We start from the raw sequence: 10592 nt of genomic DNA on the forward strand, positions 1-10592 counted from the left end.
TCCCCCATTTTTAATGAGAGGTTTGAAGAGGTTACATTTATATGAGTGTTTTCTGCTTTGTGAAAGGATTAACATCCTCTTCCATCCCAGAAAAGAATATAAATTCTATCCCCCCTGTCAGGTTATAGAGATCAGTTTTTTCTCTATACTTAGAATAGAATTAAACACACTTTACACCTTTCAGTTATACGTTAAAGCAGATTTCTTGGTGCCATTCATTCAAAGTAATAAAAAAGCTTCAAACAAACAAAGCTTCAAACAAAAGCGACACAGGTAATATAGTTCTGATGTTCCTTCAGTGACCAGATTCATTTAAGACAGAAATGAAAGTAAACTGAGCAGTATTTTAGGAGAAAAAAATGAAAAGCTTAAACTTCTGAAGATGGTGGTCCTAAATTATAAAGGAAATTGAACTTGATGTATAGTTTTAACTGTTTCCAACTTGCGTATTTTCCAGAGCATCTTCCTACCTGCAAAAGTATGCACAGATTCATTATACCCAGGTGTTTCCAAAGACCAGGTAGTGAATGGTGGGTGAGCACTTTTAAAAAATAGGCTTGGCAGACAAGCATGTGTACTTACACACATAAATCTGCAAATGACTCTACTCGTTGGACTGGTGGCTTCAAACATGGGCAGGGTCTGTGATGTCTCAGCAGCTAAAATGACTGCAGGCTCAGGTTTTCGGCCTGCTTAAGAACCTGTTAGCATTGCCATGTTAGAGTTGCTTCAACTGTTTATAATGGAGTGGAGAGGTAATACTTAAGCTTGCAATTATGAGCTGGCACCAGAGCAACAATGGGGTGAGTGTCAGATTTTCACTGAGCACTGAATTTTAGCTTCATGATGCATATTTGAACATTTCAGGTGTAGAATTTAGTTATACTTTAACCTCCTTGCAGGGACAGACACCTTCTCTTCTCCCTTCTGATCATCGTGTCTCATTGCCTAGCAATGAGATGCAAGTGTCAGCTACTTCCTCCTCTGGCTGACCAGCATCTGTGTGTATGCGCCCGTTATTAGGCAATGGAACGCGGTCCTGCCCGGCATGTCGCCGGTCAGTAGCGTCACTGACCTATTCAGCCTTTATGTAAAGCTGACTCTTCCAGATGTATTGGGTCACATCCTGCTCCAGCACCTGTATCGTTACCTGCTTGTCTCCTGGTTCTGACTGCTGTTCATCTCTGACTACTCTTTTGGTTCCTGTTTCGGCTCAGATTGATATCCTGGTTCTGATCTGGATGGCTGACTATCCTTTGATTCTGATTTGGCTCTGATTGAAACTGTTCCCGACCCGCTTTTCTACACCATCCTTAGGATTCTGCTTTGGACCCAGATTGATACTTGTTACCAACCCGACTTGTTATACTACTCTTTTCACCATTCACCTCCCCGGCGTCTGACATCGAGGGCAGTGACCTGCACTCCATTGCGGGAGACCCTGGTGAAAACCAGGGGTGTGTTAGACTCCACACCTTCTTGTTCAGTAGGACCAATTGCTGGTAGGTGGCTACCATCAAAGATTTAAGTGATTGTTACACTCTGGTAGATACAATAGCTAAAAGCCAATGTTGACGATGAACTAATGAGATAACATGTTCAGTCATATATGTTGACTAACTAACTAATACATTAATTTATCCAGCAGTTATAAGTATATGGCAGTCCAAGCACACACATTATGCAAAGAAACCATCTTTATTCTCATACAATTAACATATTGTGTCAGGCAATATTAGAAGGAGTAGAGTCACAATACAGAACAATCTTTAACATGTTTTTGCAATCATCTTGTAACATTATCAAAGCTCAACTGCCTGTCACCTAGAAAGTTCTAGCTGTGGTTAAATGTTTGCTGGAGCATTTAATCCAGACTATCTTTTATTTACGAGTCATCACAATGGGGGAGAGAGAGCAGCCACAAAACTATGACATAACATAGCATCTGGGATTGGATTACAGCATTGTATGGCAAGTTACCCCCTAAGGGGTTTTCTAAGCTTAACGATCCCCCAGAGTTGAATCTGCGGAGTCCCTTTCCACCTAGGACTAGAGTTTACCCCTTATCTGGTCTACTCTAAAAAACAGATCATCAATGGGCAGCTAAACCTTTTTTGTGATCTCCACAGCCGCCTTGGTGGTAGCAACTGTCACAACTTTCAATTTTATATCTTCACCTTCCACTGTATCTCCTGATTCCAACCGTAAGACGCCAGCTGTACAAAATAAGTAGCCAATGGCTGTTTAATATTGGTGGCTGATAATGCTTCTACATACAGTAGCCACTCACACTTTCCCCAGCATCAGCTAAAATTGTTATTCTCCTAACTTATGTATTAAATGTTCCCCACACTTCAGGCTGAGCCATCTTTAACCTCCGTTTCATGTGATTTTATGAAATTTGTTTGATGATGTCAGCGCTTTATTAATAAAATGATAACACTTAAAATAATCATGTAAAGTTATTAACATAATGTCAATTGCCACTTTGATATGCCTAATGTATAATTGTGATATGTACCCCTTAGCAAAAGTCTTCATTAAATGGACAAGTATAAAGAACAAAGACTGCAAAACTGTAATGTGAAATACATACATCCTTTTGTGTTTCTAATTTGCAGTCTTCATAAAGACAATCACATGGTCACATACAAGAATGAGCTTTGTTAACATTTTCATTAAGTCGATTATTTAAGAATTGATTTGAGTTTACCTCTAAATAGAATTGTTAAGGTAAAAACACACATGAAAGGTTACATTTAGAATACATTTATATATATTTTAAAAGTAAACTTTAAAAAAGAAATAACAAAATAAAATAATAATAAATCATAAAAATATCAAAAATATGCTTTATATTTTCTGCTCATTTTGCAATATATTCAGATGTATTTATCCTCAAGATACAATGGGTATCTCTCCCTTAAACAAAGATATTCCATAATTTAGAATCAATAGATCTAAGCCACCTAAAATGTAACAGTGAGTATTAATCAGATAAGATCAGCAGAAAGATTATATGTCATAAATTAAATTGCCCCATCAGGGTATCCTCAGTGATCACTAAACTCAGCCAGACCCTCACTAGGGACTAGGTAATGAGAGACCTAGCTACCTTGGCATGTGTAGAAATCTCATCTCTGGCAGAAAGCCAGGTAAATTTATTATTAAACCATTTTGACGTAAATGGCTACCACAAAGAATAAAACAAACACTGAACTAACCAGCAGACAAATCACTTGATAAAATACAATACAATCAGTTATATCCGGGACTATAAGGTACACTATTATCTGATTATTCAATACAAATTTCTAAGGTTTGTTCTTTCCCTCCGCTTCTCTGTAAACTGGGCAGTGAACAAGCTTAAGGGCTAGATTTACTAAGCTGCGGGTTTGAAAAAGTGGGGATGTTGCCTATAGCAACCAATCAGATTCTAGCTGTCATTTTGTAGAAGGTACTAAATAAATGAAAGCTAGAATCTGATTGGTTGCTATGGGCAACATCCCCACTTTTTCAAACCCGCAGCTTAGTAAATCTAGCCCTAAGAGTCTTCCTGCTTTTTGCAGTCTCACGCATGGTCTTTCTTGGCTCTCATTAGCCCACCACAACACTGGCCTGACAGAAATTCGAAATCCCTATAAAGGTCCATGTAGAAGTCCTATGTTTCGTCCGGGCCGGTGATTCTGGGCTTTTTCCCACTCTTTCACCTGTCAGGACTAGTCTCAGATTTACCAGAGAGAGAGCATTATTGGGTCCCATTTTACTAGGGGATATCCAATATACACTGTGTCCACCATGCCTCTCCTTGTGTTACCTGCTGTACTGGGCTCCACTAGGTATGGGGGTAAAACTGGTGCTAGAATATGGAGCAAACATTGAGGGCTTAATAGCTGAGAAGGGGCTGGGTTAATATAGCCAATGATTTTAACCCTTTCCTGAAAAAAGTTCTATTTTTATCTTGGTCAATGGACGCTATTCCCAGTGTAGTGTTGGATTCAGCATAGAGGAGAGAGATTCAGTGATTTAAAAAACAAAAAAAAGAAATAAAGATAGAAAGGATATTAGAGTAGGGAGACCAAGGAGTTACAACAGATTCAGCAACAACCCCACACAACAGAAGAGAGTTCAGCATCAAGCGAGGACATGTGAACAATTTTAGAAGTGGACTTATGGAAAATGGAAGTGAATGGAATATGATAGTTTTACAATGATAGCAGTAGGAGAAGTGACAACATGGCATATTACCATATACCAGACCACTTCAGTCACTGCAGATAAGTGATACCAGCAATTGTTTCATTATTACACCCTCAACAATGGTGATAATGACATGTAAGTCCTGGCTAGGGAAATGTCAATTTAAATCTACAGACATTTAGATAAAACTTGTTAGGAAATACTAGGTACCATAAGTGGTAATTACTTTTGGAAACCAAATTTTGAGGGTCATTAACCTATTGTATCTGATATTGGTAACTGGACTTACCCTCGACAAGGGCAATGGTTTAATAGCATTAAAACTGAACATTTTAGAGTCTTAAGCTAAGTTAGCATTTGTCAACGGACTTTTTCATCAATGAAATGTTACATGTTTTGTATAAATAGGAAATAGTGTTACATTTATTACAATTATTGTATTAATATTTAATTAATTTATTAAACTTGAACACTAATTTCTAAAAAAAAATCTTTGTGATCTGTACAGATAGTTAACAATTATTATTATTATAATTTATTTATTTATTAGGTACCACAGATTCCTTACCGCCAGATACAGAGGCAGGTAACAAATAAATGAGGTAATACACATATGTAGCACACATGAGTGTGAGTAATGCTATGGGGACTCACATGCAGCAAAAGACACGATGGGACATACGAGGGAGTCAGACTGTAGACAGACATGGGACAATTGGTAGAGAGGACCCTGCCCGCGAGAGCTTACATTCTAGAGGGAGGGGTGGTGAGAGACAGTAAGACCAACTGGGATAAAATGGAGATGGCAGGTGAGGAAGAGGAGGTGATGGATAGAATGGTTAGGAGGTGGTAGTATAGGTGAGCTTAAAAAGGTGAGCTTTGTGTGGGCGTTTGAAGGACTTAAGGTACACATATTCAACAGATAGAGTTAGTTAACAACAGTAATAGACATCATGCCTTATAGTCTATCAGTCCTCCTAACTTTCTTGTCCTGGCTCTCTCCCCTAGTTAGTACCACCCTTTAGGTGTCTCCCCCTTCCCTTTAGGTTGTTAGCTCTCATGAGCAGGGCCCTCTTTCCTTGTGTGCTCCTTCTACTGTTGCTTCACCCTCTGTACCTCTTGGCCTGCTTCGCTAGCCCTGTTTTCCCTGTTTTATTTACCTTCGGCCTTCTTCTCGCTGATTTCTACTATCCCTTTCACTATCTGTCAGATATAATCTGATTTGCTTTACCCTGTCACCTGTGTTTGTATATATTTGTGTATCATGTTGTGTCTTGGTTCTGTTTTCTGTATATGTAATGTACGGCGCTGCGGACCCTTTGTGGCGCCTTATAGGTCAAAGATGATAATAATAATAATAATAATAATAATAATAATAATAGATTACTAGTAATACATTAACCTTGATATCCATATGTTCCCTAGTATTCCCACTTCCCAAATCCTCTACCTAATTTTCTGTAATAGAAGCCATTCCTAAGTAGGTGTCCTGCTTCATTGGATATCTGTTTTTCTAATAATAAAATATATTACTTTTCTTTTATTAATAATTTAAGCAGTAGGATGTAGATGTCCAGCTACAAACAGATGTATATGGAGAATATTGTAGTTTGCATAGATGGAGGATACCGACTCCTATTAAATTATACATGGGGAAGAGAATAGAACATTTGTGTATCCGAAGTTAATATATTATTTATTTTCACACAGCCAGGCAGGACATTGGGGCAGAATACAGGATTCCCTGCAGCCATTAATAATATCTAATAATGAATCTAACAATGTCTTGGAAAGCATAAATAATGAGACATATAGGTAATGCTGGAATATATTAATTCATTCCATTTAATTAATAATGCAGGATTGCATTATAACGAGGTGTAGAAGACAATATACATAAGTCTGCACAGTCTCACACTAATGGGGGTGTAAAGATTACTCGTGGAAGCAAAGGATATATTTAATATAGGATTTTGAGTCATTACATTACTATTATATGTTGTTGGATAATCCCTTTCCAGCATAATAGGAAAGGAAAATACATTGTTACTTAAGAATAAAACACACAATCCTAAGTGACACAGATATAAAAATGATCAATGATGTATGAATATGAATTGTAGCTCCATTAACAAGGATACATAATAAGCATATACTTTCCTTGTAATAATACTATAGCTTATCCTTTCTTGTGCATGAAAGGATACTAACAATATTACTCCTGGCACAACCAGCCAGAAGTACAAATAATAATAATAATAATAGTAGAGGATGGAATAGGCAACCTATTAGGGATTTAACACCCTCAAGAAACTTACAAAGAAAAACCAGAACTGTAATTAGAAATGTGAATGTGGGGTGAATTAAACTTCTGAAAACAATTGTTTTCCTTACACATAATAATAAGATAAACCTAAAAAAACAACATATAACTTTAGTTACACAAGGACAGTTATATAAATCCCTGTTTACCAGTCTCTAAGTGCAAACAAATACATTTTGGTAGAGAAGAGAGAATCCTAACAGCAGTGCAGTTGATACTAAATCACAAGCTGACACCCTTATGAGAGAATATATGCAGCAGATAATTAACTGACATGAAGTCGATGATTTAAATGTTGTATATTGATGTGTATACTTAATGTGATGATAAATACTATGCTACCATAAAATTGAAATACTGGAATGCTGATAGAAATTGAAAGCTATCCAAATTTTACAGAGAGATGGAGAGTTGCTCCTCATAACACCATTATTTTATAATATATTTCTACACTACATACATTTAACATTTTGCAATTTTTAAGTAAAACTTTTTAAGGTGACATTAATAAAGATTCTGGGCCTGATTCAGTAAGAAACGTAAATGCCGAGATGTGATGTATTACGCGTTAAATGCAAAGGACACTTTCAACAGCCTATTATTTCATGGGCAGAACGGGGAAGGAAGCGTATGCAGCGGCGTCTGATTCATGCTTTTGGAATCTCTAAGGTACATGTTTTTCAGTTGTATCATTTGCAACAGCTATTGGTCAGGTGTAAGTGCCAAGTGATAGTGATGATCGTATGCATGCTAGAACATGTGTTTGAAATAAAAAGCAACTGCAAAAATGCAGTTTATGTACAGCAGACATTAATAACATTACAATAAATGTATTTCATGGAGAGAGAAAAATGAAAAGAAAAAAAATATTATTTTTTTTAACTACCGTATATACTCGAGTATAAGTCGACCCAAATATAAGCCGAGGCAACTAATTTTACCACATAAAACTGGGAAAACTTATTGACTCGAGTATAAGCCTAGGGTGGAAAAGAGCGCAAATTTAAAAGCCTCAATGGAACAGCAAAACATAGTAGGGTGAGAAATCTAACAATATGAAACCATAACATTAAAAGTAACAATATAAAAGTTATTAGCTTTACACACTTTAGGACAGCTGTTCCGTTACTACCAGTGAGGCTGTAGAGATACTTAAACAGATATAAAAAAGTATTTTACTCGTTGTGTGTAGCATAGCTATCATAGCTGTCTCTGTAGGACCCTCCTGAGCGATCACTATAACCTCCTTGACTCCTGCCACTTCCATAATAATCCCTTGAGCCACCACTGCCACCATATCCTCCACTCCTGCTCTCAAACCTGCTGCTTCCATAGCCCCTGTCACCGCCACCACGTCCTCTGCCACCACGGAAGAATCCTCTTCCTCCAGATGAGCCTCCTCTGTAACCTCCTCTCCTGTCACCGGAGGACTTGCCAGCCTGATCCACACGAATCTGACGTCCATCCACAAACTTTCCATTCATTGCCTGCAAGGCATCTTTGGCATCCTCTGGGTTCTCATACGTAACAAAGCCAAATCCCCTGGATCTCTTAGTTTCCCGATCCTATACCACAACCACCTCTGTGATCAGACCATATTTGCAGAACACCTCTTCCAGATTCCCCTCGTTGGTGTCAAAGCTCAGACCGCCGATAAAATGTTTGGATTGTCTGGACAGAACAAACGAAAGGCGAGGACGCAGAGAGAGAGACATTTTTTACTTACCCCGCATGCGTTCCAACAACAGGAAGTTCGGCATTTGGAACGCAAGTATGCGTTCCAAATGCTGAACTTCCTGTTGTTGGAACGCATATGCAGAAGTTAACAGCCGAGGGACCGGGCACCAGGTAAGTTCACCCGTGTATAAGCTGAGTGGCCTTTTTCAGCATACAAAAATGTGCTGAAAAACTCGGCTTATACACGAGTATATACGGTAAATCACTAACAGGTGACAATCATTCATCAAGAGACATTTCTTCAGATCCGCTTGCAGTTGAATAAGGATGTGCCCTAATTATGTGTGTTTTAAAAAACTCACAATACATTCATTTTTTCGTGCCTTAATGAATCAGGCCCTCTATGCTTCAATTATTTACTTTGGGTTTCTCTCTATGGAGTGTCCCTATAAGTGTGAACTTTCCTAAAATCTCTATAACTCTAGGACAGGGGTTGGCAACCTTTTTCTATCGGAGTGCCGGCTAAAATCTAGTTAAGCCTGGGTGTGCCAGTTGTGTGTGTGTATATATATATATATATATATATATATACACACACACACACACACACACACACACACACACACACACACACACATACACATACACATACATACATACATACATACAGAGCTGCCTAGAGAAATTCATGGTCCCTTATAGTTAAGCATGGTTAAAAAAATGTTATGCCGCCGGTTTGCGAGTGGTCAGACAATTGGGGGTGTGGCAGTACATCATTGGGGGCATATCTAGCAGGTGAAAAGCACCAGGCCACCCTCTTACAGAAAAATGCATTACTCACACATGCCCCCTTGCTCAGCAGCTTTGCTCACATATGTCCTCTCTGCCCACATGCTTTAATCACACTTGCCTCCCCTCTGCCCAGCACCTTTAGTGACACATGCCCCTCTCCATCACCTTTCGTCACAAATGCCCCCTCTCCAGCACACCTTCTTCTTACCTTATTCTCCACTGCACAGCATGGGAAGACATCCAGCAACCCGCAGAGTACCATGTGACCACTGCAGTCACATGACCTGGCGTCTGAAGATACCTGAGCTGAAGGGGATTTAGCCACTACCGATCCCCTTGCACTCAATACATTTTTTTTTAAAAAAAGTACTTTTAAAATATATTTTTTTTTTCAAAATTAGGTCTCCAGAGGGGACTCGGGCCACCAAGCAGGCCCAGGCAATTTGTAGCCGCCCCCTCCCCTCTCTGCGGCTATATATATATATAGATATATATATATAATTATTTCTCATTTTATGAGGCTAATATCATATCAACAGTAAGGGACCAGCAACAAAAAATGTTACGCGGCACAGTTCACATCATACCTCATAATTGTGCCCCCAATTCATCTTATGCCACATAGTTGTGCCCCCAATTCATACCTTGCCACAGTTGCCCACAGAAACACATAGTATGCCACAGTTGCCCCCAAAAAACACATAGTATGCCACAGTTGCCCCCAGAAACACATAATATGCCACAGTTGCCCCCAGAAACATAATATGCCACAGTTGTCCCCAGAAACACATAATATGCCACAGTTGCCCCCAGAAACACATAGTATGCCACAGTAATGTCCCCAATATATTTTATGCCACAGTAATGCCCCCAATGACTCTTATGGCCTCAGAATTGCATAATTTTTTTTTAGGACACTAATAAATGAATAAAAAATGATATAATTTTATACGGTGAAACGGTCCGCAAAAGATGCTTGGGAGGAACTGCGTAGCCGGCACTGCAAGCGCAGCAGTTCAGCTCTTCTCCAGCTGTCATTTTTAATAAATGACAGCTGGAGAAGTGCTGAACTGTTGCGCTTGCGCAGCAGTTCAGTGTCGGGAAAGGAATGACAGCCGGAGAAGAGCTGAACTGCTGCGCTGTCATTTAGACAGCAGACGGCGTGCCAGGACTCAGGGGGCTGCATGCCAACCCCTGCTCTAGGATATAACTTGAGTGTTATAGCTAACCTTTTAATTCTTCTACAGGTATCTAAGAATGATATTAAAGTTTATATATAAAAGATACCCCAAAATGTCAAAGAGAGTTCAAAATAGAGGAGGAAGGGATGGAAGAAAGATTAGCCAAACGACAACCAAAGTATTTGATTAAGGATTTTAATCTTTTTTTCATTAGAATTGAATACAGGCAAAATATTTCTTGCATAAAGATGTATCATTTGAGCTCTGCCCTGGCTGGGAAGTACAATTTTTAACTGATACCTCCTATACAGCTGACCAACTGCAGATTATCCGACTGAAAATTTCAACCTGTGTGACAAGCATCCAGTTTAATTAAAAACAGTCCAAGAACGCCATAGAGGAGGATAGCATAAATGTGT

At 38.8% G+C, this 10592-nt stretch overlaps 1 pseudogene; it reads right to left on the reverse strand.

The window, feature by feature from the left end:
- Positions 1-7695: 7695 nt before the first annotated feature.
- On the reverse strand, positions 7696-8238 carry LOC142139969 (cold-inducible RNA-binding protein B-like; annotated as a pseudogene).
- Positions 8239-10592: the final 2354 nt, after the last annotated feature.

The sequence above is a fragment of the Mixophyes fleayi genome, chromosome 2, assembly GCF_038048845.1.
Source record: "Mixophyes fleayi isolate aMixFle1 chromosome 2, aMixFle1.hap1, whole genome shotgun sequence".
Lineage (NCBI taxonomy): Eukaryota > Metazoa > Chordata > Amphibia > Anura > Limnodynastidae > Mixophyes > Mixophyes fleayi.